The 21,195-nt window shown below is 31.2% G+C and overlaps 1 protein-coding gene across 2 annotated transcripts in view; it reads right to left on the bottom strand.

Moving 5' to 3' along the window:
• LOC130895396 (uncharacterized) overlaps positions 1–21,195 on the bottom strand; it is a 279,662-nt gene that overhangs the window by 238,885 nt on the left and 19,582 nt on the right. The window lies entirely within an intron of this gene.

Genomic DNA, 21,195 nt, shown 5'->3' with positions numbered 1-21,195 from the left:
AGAATAATTTTATGTTTAAGAGAAAATGGTGATTATTTCCAGAAATTTCTTTGAATTCTGAATGTTCTATCTACAATATTATTAATTTGTTTTTTTATTAAATTGTTCTTATTGAAATTTATTATTCATTAATTTGTTTAATCTGAAATAACAATCATAACTAGCGCTTAGTGTAAAAAATATTTTTTGAAATGAACTGAAGTTACACCAGTAAAATTTGATCATCCAGGTGAAGAATTTTTATTCTATAAACTGACAGATAGGAAACATCCGTGAAATATGAGTTTAGGTTACCCCTAATTAACACCCTAGAATGATTCGCGTCATACTTACCATTACTTAATACCCTTAACAGTCTCATACATTGTACTAAATTCAATTATTTCATATTCCTGATTTAATATGAACATGAATTAAAAATGTGTTAGCCAACAATTCATATTCAATTTGTGTGAAATGGGGTTGGCCCGAAAATACGGCCCTGCGGCACACCAAATTATCAAAGTATATGGAGAATGTAATGCTTTGACTTTAGCCATTTGTTACAAGTGAAAAGTTGTTAGAAAAATACCGATGAAGAACAGTGTATAACGGATAAGAGTCATTCAACTTCTTTGATGGAATGATGAAATAAGATTATCCTTTACTATATTATTTTTCATTCTTTTACATAAGAACCAGAACTTGTGTGAGGCATTACAGGTTGTTGAAGCTGGTAGCTCAGAATGATCTATTTGTATCATTCAAATTCCTCATAAAGTGTGTTTCATGTTTTGGATTATATTTTTTTAGAGTAAATTTACTGGTGTCAAAAACAACATTATTTTTCTAGTTCTTACAATTCAAATTATAAACACGATTGTTAATATTTCACATTCCGGAACTATGATTTCTCTCGTAGCAAAATTAATTCATAGCTGATGATGATCACGTTTGTTTAAATTCAATAGTGATAGTTTTTTAATCAGTTGTAACTGTAGTAATGAGAAATTAGATATACAAATATAATCGTATTTTCTTATTATTCCGTTCACAATTTTTTTTTTAATTCACAGAAATAATAATATATCAATGATTGTCGTTGTTATTCTAAATAAACCTATTACCTCAATTATAACGATATTAAGTTGACCCACACCTCTAAGTCTAATATGCATTTCAAACAGCCAGTTATTCAACAAAACGTTTATTTAATGGAATATCCGGAACATTGATAAGATTTTACATATTTCCAAGGACCTATTGAATCTATAACATATTTCATAGGATTACTAAGCTTTTATCATATTGTATAATAGAATAATCATATTAATTACTATTTGTGCATATTTTCATTTGATGGTGATTAAAATAGATGAGAAATGATTATGTGAGGTTCTAAGAGCGCGTATTTGTATTTTAACACATTTCTAATGAAATTTCATCAACAATACTCCAGAAATAACTGTATCAATATTAAATCTGAATATTTAATGTGAGAAAACGGTAGCAAAATATCCCAATATATCCAAAACCCAATTCCAGATAATACTGTTCGATGTTTCAAAATCAAACGTTGAGTCGTAACATCAATCCAGCGCTCTTCGACTATTCTGAGTGATATTTGATAAAATTTGATCATCTTATCCACTTTTCAATTATTATTATTACGTATATGAATATAACGATTTGAATCATCATCATCATAACGAGAAAACGTTGCATCTATTTGGAAAGAAGCTTTATCTTTATCAAATCCTCATATGAAATAGTGTATATGATATCCGTGAAACGTCTAATATCTCTACAAATTTCACATTGATTTCCATAACGATTATTGGTATTCTTTCTAAATTGTCTTATGTAACTGATAGTTGTTAATTTGATAAAATTTCGTATTTCAGTCGATGATGGTTGATTCTCCTGCCAAGAATCTGCCTCAATGTTACTTCGGATAAGAAACTATGTTCGATAAACACAGAATTCGTTTATATCTATTGCTCTTTCGCTAACAAATATTGTTGTACATGCTCAAAATTTGATAGGTATCGTTTGAAACTGTGATATGAGGAGACATTTCGCAATCAGTCCTGAAAAAACCGGTTTTTCAGTAAAGTTTTATACATTTCCGAAGAACGTCCTATTCATCCTGCATACATAACAAAACATTTTCATTGTTCTTTAATCATCACAGTCTTACTTCACATTTATTCAAGGTTATTACTGTTTCCCAGATGTCAACAAGTTTTTGACCAACTATATCTTATTCAAATATATTCTCTCGTCTTCTTGTGGCAATAAGCAAAATCATTTTTAAAGTTTCAATATTCTATTCACAAGGACATAAAGACAATACATTACCAAGCCTGATTAATGTAACGAAAATTATGTAAATTTTATATGAATTATTTAATTACTTCGTATTTTTGAACAAGGACATGAAAAAATTGGGAAACTGCTCATTTTCGGTTGATGAAACAGGAGCCTTCAACAACACATTTCTTTTTTAAAAAACAGATGCGATTGTTGTCACTATTTTGATTAATTATAATGAAACTCACTTTAATAATCTCAGTGCAACATTAATTTTTATCTGATAAGTAGAATAGTTCCGCTTTAAATTTAATGCATAATTAATTTTTGTATTTGGGAATCTTCTTTTGAACTATATTTTTGACAAAACCGAGAAATAATCTTTTATAAATCTCACTCAAAACGTTTGTTAAATATGACATCAGATAAAACAATTTTAAGTTGGAAAAGATTTCTGGTCTTCTCAAGAATTTATGGTGCCTTCTTTGATTGGAGTTTGTCTCTTCTTGTGATTAAAATTAACACTTCGTATGTTGATAAAAAATTTTCCAAACTAAAGTTACTCAATTCGTTTACAAAATGTATTGTGAGTTTACTTTGGATGTTATATGATAAATTTGAAAATAAAACTAATGCATTGTTTGAACCGAATCATAACTGTCCCTAATAATAGGGACTCAGAGAAACCCGAGTAGTGGCTGTGAATGGCTGACAGTCAGAAGAAGACTTGAGGCAGATAACCTCAAGCCAAAAAGGTGGTTACTGGCCTAAAACTAATCCCAGCCCAACGAGTAGCCCGTCTACGATTTGCCAGAAAACACGTTAATTGGCCTGACGAACGTTCTCCGTTTTCTTCTTAGACGAAAACAAAGTGTGCCTGCATGGTAGCGATAGAAGAGTCTACAGAAGACTGGAGGATTCGAGAAGTGTTGCATAAAAGATAACGTTACTTTTGGAGTAGGCTCCTGACCGACACACAAGCGATTCGATGAATTTGAGCTTGTATTTTCTCCATTAATAATTAAAATCTCTTTTGATTGTCTAAGGTTGCTTTTTTTTGATATTTTTTCTTTGCCAAACAAAACTGAACAACAACATAGACCACTCGTAAAGCTAAAACTAGTGACTGAAATCAGAAAAAGAATGGAGGCTACAGATTTTTTACTGGAGACTTTTGACTTAAGTTGAACAATTAATTTGCTTGATAATGATTATTGTAGTATTATCTATTTAAAAATTTTCTTAAGAGACTCTGAAATCACAAAGTAGAACGAAAGCAATGTATATTTATAGTATCGAAGAAGAGTATTTGTATTCACAGAAATGGAAAGAAGAAGGTGAATATATAAGAAAAATCGATATTTTAACCATATAAATTAATGGTGAACATTATGAATAATAAATACTTATAGAGGAAATGAATGTGGGGTGATACTACTAAGCAGGAAAGAAAGAATTTTGACGTTTTGACCTAATTTTGTTCTTTATTAAAATATAATCAGATACTTATAACTAGCATTTATAGTGGTGTGGTATTTAAATTTGCTAGAATAGAATGAAATATACATTTTCAAGGTACCTATAAAATAATAAGACTTCTCAAAATAACTTCAACATCTACAGAAGCTTGAATTAAGAAACAAGGAAAGCTCTTAAGAACTTGGGAATCATTACGGGATTAAGAAAGAGAAGGGGATGTACTGTCTACTACTCCTTTCAACTTTTGTTTGGAACACATAATGAGAAAAATTTCTTCTAGACGAGTGGAAACAGTTCTAAGCCGAACTTTAAAATTTTTGTTCATTCTGATGATGTTAACTGTTGAAAATAGAAAAATGTCTAAATTCAAATGAATTTAGAAAAAAGAACGGACAGTGGGACTCCTGATTAACAAGAGAAATACTGAATACATTGTGATGGACAGAGGACAGAGTATCATTACTGGGAAAATAGTTGATTCCAGAAATAAAGGCTCGGCTGGTTACTGAAAATCGATACCATTTGTCAATGAAAAATTCCGAAAAAAAATATGAATCAATCAAGGATGGAGATATTTGGAGAATAAGATGTCAATTGGAGTTTTTTCAAAGAAAATAAAACATTAAAACGTGACAAAAATATTGGATGAACATTGGATAAAAAGAAAAAATACCAAATATCTTTAGAAGAAGGTTAGATGGAAAAAAGGGTTTGTATGTCACAGGCAAAGGCAAAAGTGGTTAAATGAGATAACAAAAAACCTAGAGAAAATAAAAGCTAAATTTTTGAATTATGTGATATAGGACAAGTGAGAATAAACTTTTTTCCAGATTATATACGTCTCCTATCAAAATATATATAGAAATTCTTAAATTTCGTAAAAAAAAAGATTATTAATATTAATTCTCGAATCTCCTCATTTAAATACCTTTACAACACATTATTTATATCTAGGTATTTCATAAAATTTAAAAACTATTAACGGATTTTATCTCTTAAATAACAATTAATTCACAAATAATAATAGTTGAAGGCCACTTCACTGTTGTACGAAATACTAATTTATATCTGTGCATCAACTATTCATTGAAAAAATTAATTTAAAATAACTGAAAAACGTGCGGAATAAATTATATATTTTTATATGATTACATGTTATAGTATATGTCTGAATAAGTGTCCGTCTATCAGATATTAACCACCTATTTCAGTAATTCTTACATAATCAAACCAATATCTTGAGAACCCACATGACAAAGCATGTTAGAATAGCTTTTATTTCGAGATGACTACAATAAGACGAGGTCTGGCTATTAAACAACGAGACTGTGCGCCTAGAGACGCCCTAGAGAGGTAACCAACGAGTAGAGCGTTGGGTATCTAGATATCTTCTCTATGCACGTCTCAAAATACGTTACCGTCACTATTATAGTATTTGTGCAGTAGCGGTTTGAAACGAACGTGTTTTTGTCACGTGCCAAAAACCATGTATGACTAAAAAACTGGAGCAACGTATCAATCTCAAATTTTTGCACTCCGACTGAGTGCTATAAATTGTTGCAAGAGGCCTATGAGGACAATTTTCTATTTCGTGCGCGTGGTCTAAGTACTTTAGTGAGGGCCAAGAGAGCACTGAAGATGATCAGCACCCAGGTCGCCCTGTGACTATTTAAACTCCGGCAACAGTGACCAAAATGAACCAAATTGAGCGTGTAAATCGTCGAATGAGCATCTGGATGATTGCCGAGGATGTTATAAAGATGTTACACGGGGAATTACACATGACAAAAGTCTGTGTGAAGTTGGTGCCTAAAAATCTGACTCCTGACCAAAAGCTCTTGCGTTAACGGGTCTGCTCAGATTCCCTATAAAGGTTAGAAAAAGATCTGCTTTGAAAGGGACTCGATTTGAGTAGATGGAAACGGTAAAGAAAAAAGCGGCAGAGCTCCTAAAGGCATTCATGAAATGGAAAAAACGTATGGAAAGGTTTGTGGCGTGGGGAGGAGAGTTTATTGAAAGAGAGCATTCGAATGTGGAATAATTTTTATAATAAAACCCTTTTTCGTAACCAGTCTCGTTATTTAATACACCCATCATTTAATCTAAATATATTGTGAATTTAGTGGGAAATTGAAAATCTCCATTAATTGTTGATCATTATTTTCAGATATAAATTCTACTAGACATCAGTTTAACAATTGTTAAAATATGATCGTAAAGATTCAACACCGAATTATTTCTGGAACAAAATATCTTAGGAAAATGTATCTATACGGATTAAAACTTGATAATAAAATGAACCTATTGTGATTGTTAAGGTAAAAATTGAGGAAGGAAGCCGATGATGAAACCTGAATAATTTTAAGAAATTTCATGAGTTGCGAAACTAGCGAAAAAGATTAAAGCTATGTGTCAGGATTTGTACAATTAAGATTGATCTAAGGTTATAACCAAACCATGAACAAATCAATTAAAAAATGATAGTTTGAATCATATGAATTAATAAATTTGCAAAACTGTAGGTATATGAATGTTTTTCTATTCAACAATGGGTAAATATTATACAAATTAACTAACCGTACTTTTCATAACTGTTTCTACTTCTTATTGCTTCTGAACAAGCATGTTTGCAGGAGGGGACTAATGCACTCTACCAAATTTCATACGGAAATTTGTTTGGTTTTATAGTATTTGTCTTGCAGTTTATTTCACACTCGAAATGTTTCATAACGAACCCCTTTACATAACAAGAACACTTGAAGTGCTTCCAGATTGACAAAGAATCAGATGTTGTTAATAGCAACATAGTGATATGAGTCATTTCAACATCAACGTAACAATTTGGATGATTTGATAAACTTCATAAATAAAGGATCAAAAGAGATGGATAACCCTCCTTTGAACCCTCTATATGTTTATGTTTAAATTTTCAAACTGGGAACCGCTATATTAACACAATGGGAAGTGTTTAGTTCATGCAACAATTGAGAATTGTTTGGAATGGAGGATATTTCACTAGATAGAATACTTCACCTCTCAGCCTTTCTTCTCACTAAGTCTTACTAACTTAAATTACACTGGATACATATTTTTAAAACGAATTTCAGTCTTCTAGTTGAGAAATTATAGCTTTTAGTCATGGCAGTAGGCATGTAACAACATATTATGGCTACAGCTTGAATAAGACTATTTCAGAGACATACAAGACGTCAAAAATCGGGAAGTATCTTGTGTCAGATATTCTAGTATTCATATGATTTGCATTAATAAAATAGTTATTTTTCCAACAAGTGCGGAAAGTGATACTTTCCCGCACGCGACTGCAGTTGTCCCGAACGACGCGGAGCGGAGTTCGGGCAAGCGGCCAAGTGCGGGAAAGACACTTTACGCATGTGTTAGGAACATTATTTTTTCTACGACCTTATATACAAAAAAGTATACCAACCCATTTTTCAAAAATTATTTTATTCCAACAAACATAACAATATAAAAAACTGTAACTAAAAACTACTAATTATTATAAATATTAATATTGAAAACACAATTTGTTGCATTCTGTGGACTAGTAAGAATTGCCGATCCAGTGGAGTTATTTGGTTTCAACTGGAGGGTAGATGACGTCGATGAGGATGGATGGCATCGGTTGCAGGTCGCATAAAGATGACGATGACGGTAACGGCAACGGTTTTAAGTCAGTTGGCAGGAATTAGTTTCATTTGCAGCCTTCAAAATGGCTTCGGGAAGTTCTTCCTCGGTTGATGATGAATTAATATTATTGTATCGGATTCGGTTTAATGTGGTTTAATTTAGAAGAAGATTGCACTTATTCGGTCACTTCCAAGACGTTTTGAACAACTTTGACGTTTTAGTAACAATTACATGGTTATATAAAAAATATCTGTATTATTTTATATTTTCAAAAAATTAAAAATGCTACAAAAAGCTAGAAAAGGTTTAAATTTTGTTTGATGGACTATTTCGTAAATATTTATTTACCTGTAGTAACAATAGTTATAATCTCAGAAGTGAAAAACTATCTAATATGGTCAAAATGTGCATAATTTTATTTTCCCGCACTAGTGACACTTTCAAAACTAAAATGCGTGCGGGAAAGTGGGTTAAAACGCACTGTCGTAGAAAAAAAATATTTTCAACGTCTACTGGAACTACGAAGTTTCTAATAGCAAAAGGAAGGTTATTTCAATGGTGAAAATAGTGATTCACTTGTTTTGAGATTATTTTTGTTGATATTTTTAATTTCACCGTATCTAAAGTTGATGTTCTTGGACTTGAAACATCGACCATTGTTAAAAAATTTCCTGGACTCCTCAACTTTTTCCTCGAAGCATTGAGTTGTATTGGAGAATTTGAAGACAACTGATAGTTAATTTCAGTAGCCCATTACAAATTTTTTGTTCATTAATTATAGATTTCTAGATTATCCTTGAGCAATCGCTAATGACTTCCAAACATCATAGCGTTTTAAAGTCGTGATACCTACAATAGTGACTCAAGTTTTCCAACCAGTATATTCCTTAGAGCTCATGAGTCAAGTTAATGACTATAATGTCAGAAATAGAACTTCAAAATAATATTTATTCAGACAGGAACGAAAGAGAAGTTCCAAATTCTTCGAGGGTGCAATAAATTTTCTATTCTAGGAATGGAAGTTATTGAATTTTAGATTTTTTAAAAAACCCACATTTTCAATGTACGTTGTATTCAGAGATAGTGAAGAAATTAGTTAGGTTCATTCAAGTTTTCACTTTGAGCTTCAGAATCCTTGAACATAAGTCAAAATATTCTTCTACTACAAATTAAAGTTTTGCAGTAGAAAAGTTGAAATATTAAATTCATTATTTCAACAGGCAGTAAATCTTTTTTCAAAAATTAATTCCATAAGATATAATTATGTATGAAACTAGTAATTTATAATTTAATTACATACGTATTTTCCATAAACATAAAAAATTGCTTTTAATAAATATAAAATTAATAGCACAGTTATAAAGAAACATTGAACAATTATAATATGCGGTAGATAATCGTAATCGATATTTTATGAGCTTGGGTAAATTTTATTGTGTATTTATTAATATCGATAAATTTACTACAATGGGGTTCATTATTGAATTCTTGAGCCTTTCAACATTGATACTGAAATCAAATGAAACAAATTATATAATGATAGCTTTAGACTAGACTAAGTTTGAGCAGAATCATTTATCACAGTTCTTAATTTCCACAAATGAGCAAAGATAATTATTCCATTCTACCTATTTTCGGCTAAGAAACATTTGAAAATTAACAGACACTTTCAATAGGGATGTACTTAACGAAACTTTCAGAATTATCAGTGATTTGGGTGATGTTCTTGTTTCAAATAAAGATACTACTAAAGTTTAAAAGTGAAAAAAACATATTTGCTGATTTTTTTCAAGTAAATCTGAGTGGACATCGTTATTCTACATGACAGCTTCACTCGTATATAATTATATCACAACTATGTCAATATTTATTTGTTTATTTGGAAACAGGAAGTGATCGGAGGAAAACAGATTGGGAGAATATGGTCACAAGTAGCTTTGCCGTGTTCTATCATTTCTTTTTTGTTAAAATATTACTCTAGAAATTAATGGACAATGGGAAGATCAAATTATACTGCATCGACTGAATAAACTTTTTGAAATTGACAATCGACCTCAATCGGCTTCAATGGATTAAAGTCGACAATATCTGACAAAAGTAAGCGCCATTACTCCCAAATATATAAGAATTGATGTGGCTCGAGCTCAATCGGTGTCAATAGACATCAGAATTATCAATCAATATAAAGTGGCAATCAACCTCAATCAAAATCTACCATTATGTATATTTATTTACATTAAGAAACCCCACTTTGGATGTCAAATTAATTTATAGATATAAACCAGGAAATTTTCAATTTTTTATGTTAAATTTTGAAATGAATCATGGTTTATGGATTGTGAAATTCTAAATGACAACCTTGATGCAAGTTTCATACTTTGTTAAATTATGAATAATTATTCGATTAAGCAGTATTTTAGATACGTATATGAATGAATTAAACATTGTTTCGAATCAAATACGTAGAAGCAGTTCGAATAGTTCTTATTCAACACATGAAAATAAACGTGAATATTCCAACTAACATTATTCCACTTTCCCATCTGGTAATTAACTATAAACATACCGTATCAAATCAAAATGAAAATTCAATGGCATACTAATTCATTTCTCATATTAGTTGAATAATTTTCTAGTCATTGATGTTTTCCCAGAATTGGTGAAGAGAATGTGAAAATTATACCTTACAAATGTGAAGGTGGAGAAAAGAACTAGATATATAGTAGTTATTTATGCTACAAGCTACTTTCTTGAATAGGACGGTTAGACGCAATTCCTACAAGTGAGAAAAAGTTACTTCACTAACGAGTTTCATATAAAACTTTTTCCACGTCCATAGGATTAAAAAAATGCACCAAAACTTCGATCAATTTTTATTTTGTAATAGTAATATTAAAAGTACAACTGTGAGCATTATTAATTTGAAGTGAAGAAGAAGTTACATTACTATTGGTAATTGAATTGGCAACATTGAACAAGTTTAAAGAAATAACATCGTTTATAGTTGTATTACTACTTATTGAATTGTTGGTAGGATAGTGAACATTTACATTGTTGTTTGAAGTGGAAATAGTTGTTCTCGTTAAAATTTTCAATGTAGAATCTATTTCGTTTTCTATTGAATCGTCTACATAACCCTCCGCAACTGTGTTGGATTTCCACCCGCCGTGCTTCTTTAGTTAAATTATATCACCACCGAAATCCACTAATAGAGACGCCGAAGAGCGTCAAAGTATATGCCCAGTGTAGTTTTTTGGATTAGGTAAATTCAAATATGTTGCAATAAGCAAGGGAATTTTTGAAAAGGTATAACATGTTTGACATTGTTTTTGACTGTTTGTGTTTTGACTGTTTTGACATTTGTGGGTTGTTGGTTTTTAAATCGATGTTGAACATGAGTTTTTGTATCATGTACTGTGATAATTGAACTTTTAGTCTTCTTGTATTGTGAAAAATACTATAAAGGAGTCGTCTGAAAAGTAAAAACCGTTAAGTTAACTTAACTACCCATAAACCAAATGACATTAGATCAACGCAACATAAATCCTCATCCCAATAGAGGACCGCCATTGCCTCATTGCAAAAAGTTGTGATAAGATTTTTGACCATAGTGACTCTATGTGCTCCCCCAATTGATACCGAGATCTAATGTGATTCTCAACAAATTCCCAGATTCCCCTCTGTTCCCCCATTTGCAAAGATAAATGTTATTTTTCCAGTTTTAGCTTTGTTCAATTACGAATCGCTGCAATCAAACCAAGATTTAGATCTCTTTAGATTCTCGATGTTGATGTTTTTATCTCCTTTTATTAGAAATGTAGCATCGTCGGCGAATAGAATTGATCGATAGTTGAGAAATGCTGGTAAATCGTTTATATATAGAAGAAACAATCCTAGCACTGAACCCTGAGAGACTCTATCTCTCTGTAGTTAACGGAATCCATAATGTTCTATCCTAAGCAACTAAATGTGCGAGTTTACGCAACCGAAGGACTTAATTAGGTCACACATAATCTCATACGTATTTTTATCCCTCATCAAGCCACTTAACTATGCCCTCAATAACGTTCAAAGTTGCTTGTATGGTTGATTTGTGTTTCTGAAACCCAAATTGACATTCAGACACTAAGTATTTCAAATATTTCAGAGATCACAGGTATAATAGCTTTGTGCCTCTAGTTGTTAACGAGATTGAAGTCGCCACTTTTAAACACTGTAATTATTTTTGATATTTTCAGTACCTGAGGCCAGTTTCTCTCGTTTACACATTTGTTGTATAAGATTTTCAAAGATCCAACCAGCAAACTCGAAGCAAATATAAAAAATCTTGCGTTTAAGTTTTGAAAATCCAAACTTGGCATACGTTTTAATGAAAATGTATATTGCTTGGTGAACGTCAGTCTCCAAAATGGACGACATGAAGAAGAATGATGATAGTCGACGTTGGGCATTCGAAAAATGGGATGGATCTGTTTTTTATCTTCGATACTGTTAAAAATTCATTAGAGTAAGTGGTAGACAGATAATAAATCTCAAAATGCTAACTGCTTTGTTATAGTTATAATAAGTTGAGATAAAACAAATATCACATTAGTTATTAATTCAAAAATTTGAGTGTATAAAAACCATTACAACAAAATTGTGAAGCTCTTGGACTTCCTGATCGGGACTGTAAATATCCGATGGATAATTTATTCTGATTTACTGTTTTGTGGGATGTTTTTATTGTTTTATAGCCTGGAAAACAAACAAATAAATCAGCGAATTTTATATTTGTTTACTTCTGCCAATTTCTAATGAAATATCACTTTTATTATTGTTCTATCTCTCTTCTCATATTCTACAATTAATCAAATTAGATATTTTTAACTCAAATATATTGTTGTTGTAAGATATTACCGGATATTTAATAACTATCTTTAAAAATAAGTGATTTACATCCTTGTAATCCTTGAAAATAAGAAAGATGTTTAGTACACACTTATTTAATTATGATTGTGAATGAACTTGTTATACTACCTACTAGTATTACTATTATTATAACTATCATCACTTGTATTTTTATACCTTGGGCAGCTCTAGGTATTATAGATGACGTCCACGATTTATTCACGATACTCGAAGGTTTAGCCTTTCAAATTCATTTTTTGTTGTTGAGGAAACGTTGTTAATAACCATGAATAATTTTTATCATCTCCTACCCATATCAGGGATAATAGGAAAGCTAATTCTCTCAGAAATTCGTCATTAAAAATACGTATTAAACGTTAAAATCACTACCTTGGAAGAAAACCGGCACAAGTCGAAAAGTGTTTTATCACGAGAATCGACGTAAAAAATAGCATATTTTTATCTGAAAAATTATCTTAAATGCACCTTACTCCACTCGGCACTAGACGGAAGTTATGATTGTTACTGAAAAATTAATAGTTGCTTGTTCGTTCTTTTCAATATAGTCACATTTTAGTTGTTTGCCAGACAGCGATGTGAACGCACGGCTTATTTGCTCAAGACTGTCATAGTTTTCTGCAACAGAGACTATTAGTTCCGATAGATATTGTTCAAATAGTTTTAATTTATTTCTAAGTTGTTCGTTTTCTATATAGGTTTGTTTTATCTAAAACTCTTATCTCCTGTTAAAGTCACTATCTTAAGTCTATCTAAGAAGATACTTATTCATTTTTCGACAATACTGTTACAACTCGAGACCGTTTTCTAATTACTTTTGTAACTAAACCGAAAGTGGTTATATAAAAACTAAGCCTTAAATATTAGTTTACCTAAACAGAATCAGTTTTTTGCAACACCTTTTTGTTCACCTTTTTCTTTATGAGCTATTTGAAATCTTAATTAACAAAAAATTTTAAGGTGGGTTTTCTCACATTATTCACTCTTTTCGAGTTGTGCCAGTTTTCTTCCAAGTTAGCGATATATTTATAATCGGTAAATGTTAACTCAAATATCAACTTAATTCAAGTTTATTCAGGTTTTTATAACAAAAATAAACAGTCGAGTAATATATTGTTCCAGAATGGGTATTGTTGATTTTTTTTTCTATAATTCTAGCTCTTCGACTTTATTTTTGTGGAGTCCTTCTCATATAACCGTATAATTGACCATTCTCTACGTCTTTTATAACGTCTTCAAGTTCTTTTATTGTTACGAAAGTCCTACCTTTTTCTGAAAGCAGCTTTTCTTAGTATTTATCAACCAATTACAGTAACAAACATAATGTAACCTCACTTTTATTTTGTAGAGGAGCTTTCTAGCAATATCTAGAAATGTTAAAGCCGGTACTATCATCAATAAAGCTCGGATGTTGTTATCTCTATATCTTTCGTAAAGCTTTTCATACTGTAATTATCATTTAATCGTTATGAAATCATGGGAATAATTGTAATTCGATTATGGAACCTTATTATTTCATTACTGCGATATTTTTAAACAATAATTATGTGAAAAAATGTTTTACTCTTTTGTTGTAAGTAATTTAAATTGAAAAATGCTTTCGTTTCTACGAACAATATTTACTTGTGTTATGATTTGCAATATAACATTATTGGAAAAAAGGTGATCCCGTCTCTAGGATAGATTGAAAACTGAAAAATATTTGTTTATTTTTTTTAAGATACGACTAAAATCTGTAATCCAAGGGATTCAAATCGCATGACCAAAGAGGCCAATGAATCGAAGCTTTGGCACCTCTACTGATCCATTGATTCGGAAAATGGCTACCCAATCAGTTATGACACCTTCTATCAAAGTGCAGTGGAGCTCCATCCTGCATAAAAAAGTAATTACTTAAAAAATCCAGCTATATATCACCATTTAAATTTCTAAGTAGAATGTGATAACCTATTAATTTGTTACCTGAAGCTGCCGCCCAAACATTAACTTTAAATGAGTGTTAATGAAGTGATACCTTTTGGACATTTGGATTCTCATCACACCAGCAGTGTGCAATACGGGAGTTAATCATACCTTGTCACGTAAAAGTACCCTCGTCCGCGGAAAGAATATATTTTGAAAAATTTGGATTGAAGGCCTTCCTTTCTTGTTATGTTTGACAAAAATTTACTCTAACCGGTAGATCGTCTGGACAAGAGCTCTTCTACTTGTCTCTAATGATAAGGATGTAGCTGTTGCTCTTTAAGTATCCTCCAAGTACTTGAAGAAGACGTATTTGTTTGTATTTCCACATTCCTTACGCTGAATGATGGGTTTTTATCAATTCTCTATTATGGTTCTTGTTGCTCTTGGCCCACCATAATTTATTTTTTTAGGTCTCACATTACCAGTTTCTCGACAATTTTGTTCAATGTTTCTAAATGTATTTTTACTTGGTAAGTTTCTTCGATGAAACTTTTATGAATAATAACATTACAGCTGAACTCCTAAACCATCGCGTAAGGTTAATAACATGTCAGTGTATTGAAAATTGGAGTATATTTTCTTTAAAAATATCTAATTGAAAAAATATAAAGATTTCAGAAATGTAATTATTATTAACTCTATGTCATAACTTTCAATGAATGACATTTTTCCACAACAAACTTGCTATTGCATTATAGTTGGAAGTTAAATAATTATGGGTACTCAGCTATTGAGGGCGTTATGAAAAATATCATATAGCTGTTTATCCCATACTAAGGCCACAATAGGTCATTGCCTATACTTATTTAACTTTGTAAAAAAGATTCTATTCTGATTAGACTTAATTTCACTAGAAACGGAAGCCATCAATCCCAATTTTTTAATGCTCCGTTTTATCGCTAGCGTCTCATTTGGACGACAAAAAAATTTCAATTCATATAATGCTTACTAACTAATAATAATTGATAACTTTATCAGTACTTTATACCACTAACGGTTATTCATAATTTTCGAATCAAAATAATCCGAAAACGGTACACAATATCGAGTTTTATCATACATTTTAGGTTTGAATTCATTTGAAATTTTGATTAATAAATCTAATATTGAAAAAGCTACGTTCAATACTACTTGGTACGAACCATATAACTAGCGCCCTCTATGGGAGTCAGACATATAGACAAATTCATTAGATGTATCAGTTTCCAAAACATATAATTTTTGATGGAAATTAAATAACAAATATAAGATTATGAGACATGAGAATAAGAAGAAATCGAAGGTCGCTTAGTTTGACAAATAGGGTATATATTAAAAAATTTCCTCACTTATTGTCGAGAGTTTCTTGAGTGATGTTGATGGGGTGAGTTATCTAATGAAATTAATTTTCTTTTATGTGAATCTGGTCGCCAATATTCAGTTATCCAAAGAAAATAATACTCTAAGCTCAGTTTGTATTCATAAAAACTCGAGCAAAAACATGTCTTTACACCTTAAAAAAAATGAAACTATCACCTCTGTCCTATTTCTTGACCCCAACTTCTTTGGAATCTAAGTACCAAGCTTGTACTACACCTTAGGTTCTTGTTCCGATTGAGAATCAAAGTGGTAAGCTAAAATCTCATATTTGTAAGCCGATGCTCAAAATATCTTTGATGTTTTCTAAAATTCTAAAATGTTGTTGAGAAATTCACATGTTTTTTGTTTAGGTACTAACTAAGATACCATCCAAACTATGTTTCAAGATGCCTAATTATATGCTGAGGGATCTGACACTTTTTTGATGAATAAATAACTTTTCATATTACTATCCTGCAAATTCAGTAGGTATTATGGCATTGAAACGAATATTTAACGTTCTTCACATGAATCGTAATCAAGATTTGTAAGACCACATTTGAAAGAGTCTGAAAGCATTTTTCGACTGTTTGAATTGATTGTGAGAAAAGGTTAATGAAATTACAGTGCTACACTTTCCAAAATAGAGAATTTCTTCACTGATATCATAAAAATATTTTGTGATGCATATATGAATGAGTGACGTTTCAGATGAGTCGTCTTACCAATTACCAAACAACTAAAAAGATTGAACTTAACAGCAGAATATTTTATTGAATAGATATATTGAACAATTTATTGATGAAATGGAATGAAAATTCGGATAGACATTGTTGAATGTTGAATATAAAGACAAGTTTTGAAGTAAACATGTTTTTCAATATATGTAAAATATTCGAAACATCATATTTTCGACATATAATAGTCTATTTCAGATTTTTTTATCATGAAGAATGAACTCTTGGATAACATATATGTTTACAAAGTTTCTAAAACTATTTCTTGTTGAAAAATCTAAAGTGTATAAAATAAATTGTTCTCTTTTCTTTATCAGATGAAACGTTGGAAAACAAGACTAGTTTCTATCGCAGAAGGTCCCTGTGGAATGTAAGACTGCGAAGAACTTTATAGTGTAATTTATATTCGAATTGTTCTTTTTTCTATACCATGCACAAATTACTAATGCAGTAAAGGGATGGCACACACTGGAATACTATCATTTAGAATAAAAATTGCTTATTTTTCTCTGTTACAACATAAAACGTTATTCCCATTTCTTAATTTACATTTGTGTATAAGATGTATATAACGCTTCCTATATAAAAATATTTTACTGGAATTTTACTTCGTACTGCCTCAATTTAAAAATAAATGACCCAAGCTTTCGTATAGGATGAACTTAAATCAAACAAAAGGAATCCTTTTTTTATTAATAACAAATAAAAAAAAAATGAAAACAGAGTTTCCCTGAAATATTAGCTATTTACAAGGTTTCAATTTGATATTGACAGACACACACAGTTATGATACAGTCTGTTAATCAATTTAAAACATTCTGATAAACCAAATTTTTTGTTTTCTTTTGTGGTGCATTAATAAACAAAGATGACGGTTTTCCGACTCGCGAACACACGACGAATAATTGTCTCTGCGCGAAACAAGAAAATTTCAAGTTGATTCCGCAAAAGACTGGCGATTTATTTATGGTCATTGCAAAGGCCAGGCGTATCGGTAATTGTGAACGTTTAAAATCGACTAGTAAATCCGTTGGAATCATCGATATATAAAGACATTGCACAGGCAAAGTTGATTAATGTTACGCAGTATGATGAGAACTGATTCTACTTCTAACTGCAAATTGTGAGGTGGTAATCCGGGCAATTCCAATGAATTTAAAATCTCCGTTAGATAGTTGACTATGTCATCCTGATTCATAACGGTGTCGATTAATTTGAAGGAAACCAACTGTCCTGGAAGAAAGTTCTGATTGGTTGCATTGAGATCCTCGAAATCTTTATTTTTCAGTTTTCTTATTGAAAAATAATTCAATTATCTACAAATTTCTTGCTTTATTAATCGAATAAATCATTTCTTTACTATCATTGAGTTTTCATTATCATTATCACTATCAAACATCACTTAATAATTTCAAAAATGGAGTTGAACTATTATAGTAGTATCAATTAAGTAGGAATGATAACTTCCTTATCATTAATCCTTCTAGATATTGAGCTTATATCATTATATCCCCTCTTCAAATTAGTTATAGCGAAGTATGTATTTGGAAAATGTCCATAACGTTATAATTAGATTAAATATTATAATATTTTTTATTATATTTCATATTAGAAGCGTGAAATATTTAAGTTATTATTATTCACACATGATACAATGGAACGATCCAAAAAAATTTGTATTATATGGTCTTGATTTAATTTTTACACCTAATTTGTTACAGATCGACTTTTTTTCAATTCTCATATTAAGTGGAATTTTAATTTGTTCCTGTTTCACTTTTACCACATAATAAAACTGAGGAATTTTATGTTCCAATGTCGAACTCATCAGGTTGTGATATATATAATTATTATTCGATATTTTTCGAAATCATTAGAGAAATTATTCAATGTAGAAAACAATTTGAGCATGAAAACTCAGACTGATTGCGAATAGTCTGTTACCTTAGTAATCGAAATAATGATGTTATTGGGAATTTTTGACTACCACAAGGAACACAAAGAACACAAGGAACAAATATTTATAATTGCATATGGCTTTATTGTTTTTCAAAATATTCTCCATTAAGTTCAATATACTCTTGCATGCGTTTGAATTAATTGGCGAAGCATTTTTCCATTGCGATTGAAATTATTTTTGATCTGCAGTAATAAGAAGAAATAATTGGGTGCCAAACAAGGACTGTACGGCGGATGACCCATCAAGTCAATATTTTGACTGTTCAAAGACGATTTTGTTTGAACTAATATGTGACAGCTCGCATCATCTTCTGCGATTGGTTTCCTGATTTTTTCGATCACTCCTGGGAAATAAACACTGGAGTCACATTCAAAACTGACCGTTCTCCGTTGCTCCAATGGAACAGTGGCGACATGTCCAGCTATTCCGAAAAAATAGGCGACCATTTGCTACTAAGTGCTTTGTGGTCGAAAAACTTTTATTGGACTTGGCTATATCTATCTAGTCTTATTTCGTTTTTGGTTCATATGCATAAATCCAAAATTCCTGTCCGACAGTAACTTATAGTTATGTCTTTAGAAGCACGGCGATTTAATTGTTTCATTATTTCTTTGCACCAATCAACACGAGCTTTTTTCAATCAATCAACGCAAATAAATTTTCTTCACAATTAAATTTTCATGCAATATTGAATTGTTAAGAGTGGAACTAATACCCATGTATGCCGCAATCTCACGGTTTGTCACAGTTTAGGTATAGCATTGATATTTTCTAGCGAACAGTCAATTTTGGACAACCTTCACAAAATTCATCCTGTAGCGAAGTACGACCACGATTGAATTCGTAAAACCAGCGAACCACGGTGGCTTGAGATGGTGCTTCATCACCAAAAGTTGAAGCGAGTTGATCGGTACACTGCTGTTCGTGTAAAGCCTCCGCAGACCACAGTTTTTTTAACTGCCAATAGTTTGATCGGCCTCTTATTCAGTACTACGACAAATTTAAGTACGCATATTGAAACTATTTGGTATCGGCCGAGTTTGATGGGTTAGAGGGTTGCCTTCAAACTTAATAGTCGGTAAACTATTGGCCAACTGCTAAATAAAAATGGTGCTGTTATTAATCCACGTCGAAAGTCAACGAAAATAATCACACGAAGATGTTCTATATTCTGACCAAGAACACGTTCTGAATACGTTCACCATTAAAAATGACACACTTTATGATGATAATGTCAGGTTTGACATATTAACATCAGTGTTACAATATCTCAAATTTAGTATCTCTAGAGGCATGAATCTCATCGCATTTCAATTTTCTATCCTCTATATTATCATACCTACCTTCCCTAATCCTAATGCGTTTATGAATATTACCGAATTTCAAATTTTATCTTGTTGCTCTGGGTTTTGGTAGTACATATATCTAGATCTACCAAGAAGCTCAGCTTTTTTGCTTTTTCAAATTATATACACCTCAAGCGAGGAGCTTTTTACAACTCATTTTGATTATCATATTCAGAATTGCTATATAACTATGAGTTAGTTCACTATTCTAAATAATCCTCATGATCGAAGTATCTTATAAAATTATTGGTTTATAAACTAAGGAAACCTAAAATTCCATTTCAACTAATATTACACAAAATTATAAATATATTTATTTATGTTCAATGGCTATTCATTGAGACCTAAAAGATCCATCATGCCCTTACTTCCAACTGATCCTTCAGCAAATTTCCAGAGACATTTGTCAGCTCTATATTAGGTTGGTTTTCCAGTATGTTACCATGTGACAAGTCCTGAAATTATATAATGCTTTTCAATTAGTAAGCATTCAATCAGATTCTCCTGGTCGTAATTTTCCAGTAGCATATTTGCTTGTTCAAGTAGTCTAATCCTTTCTTCTTTTCTATTCATTTTCTCAAATGCTGATTCGACAAAAGAATTTTGATCTTCAGAAGAGTGTTTGTACCTCTTGTACTTTGTATGTACTTGTACTTGTACCTTTTTGCTAGTGTGAAATCATATTTCCTTCTATTCCAGTGCGTTCTAGTTCCAAAAGTATTACTTAACCAATTGGACACTGGCTACAGAAGAACTCGGCGCATGACTATTTGAAATGATTTTTATTATCTGCCTGCTTCATACGTTATTGATAATAAATTGAAGCATTTCCTAATGGCATAAATTTCCACTTGGAATGTTCTTGGGATGTTTCTCAAGCTTTCAGTATGTTGTATGCCACTCATTTTCCCGTTTTTTATGCTTTATTGGATTCCTTGAAGAAGCTAAGCCTCGCATTCCAAGCCTCATCATTTATTTATTTATTAGAGGAATTTTTTCAGCCTTTTCACTGTTCCAAATTAAATACAGTCTTCACCTCTATATATGCAGTTATATAAGGTTCAGAATTACTTCTAGAGCCGCTGTAGCTGTTTCCATCGCCCTCGCTATACGTATACCTTCGAACTCTGGAGATGTTTGCTTTCCTTTGTCAGTAGGTTCAAACAATTGCTCCTCATAAAAGTACTGTACTATACTTTAGTTCACTTTTCCCAAGCAAGGTTTTTTACACCATTAGAACAATTTTTACTTTGAGTTTACATTATAAAAGGTGTTACATGCTGTTTACTGTAAATAACCGTGTTCTTACGACTTGAATTGGATCATATGATTCTGAACGATATATATTTTTGGCATGATGGCACTACCCACTACATTGAGATCAACCTCGTCAATTCGTTTGTTTGTTTATTGAAATTTGAAGTTTTTATATCAATAAACCACAAACCATTCTTAAGATCTAAGCGTCATTGTTGATATTTCATCAAAACAGCAAGACTAGATTGATATGGCCACTTTCTGG

This window comes from Diorhabda carinulata, chromosome 6 (assembly GCF_026250575.1).
Source record: "Diorhabda carinulata isolate Delta chromosome 6, icDioCari1.1, whole genome shotgun sequence".
Lineage (NCBI taxonomy): Eukaryota > Metazoa > Arthropoda > Insecta > Coleoptera > Chrysomelidae > Diorhabda > Diorhabda carinulata.
This window is presented reverse-complemented; position numbering and strand designations above follow the sequence as displayed.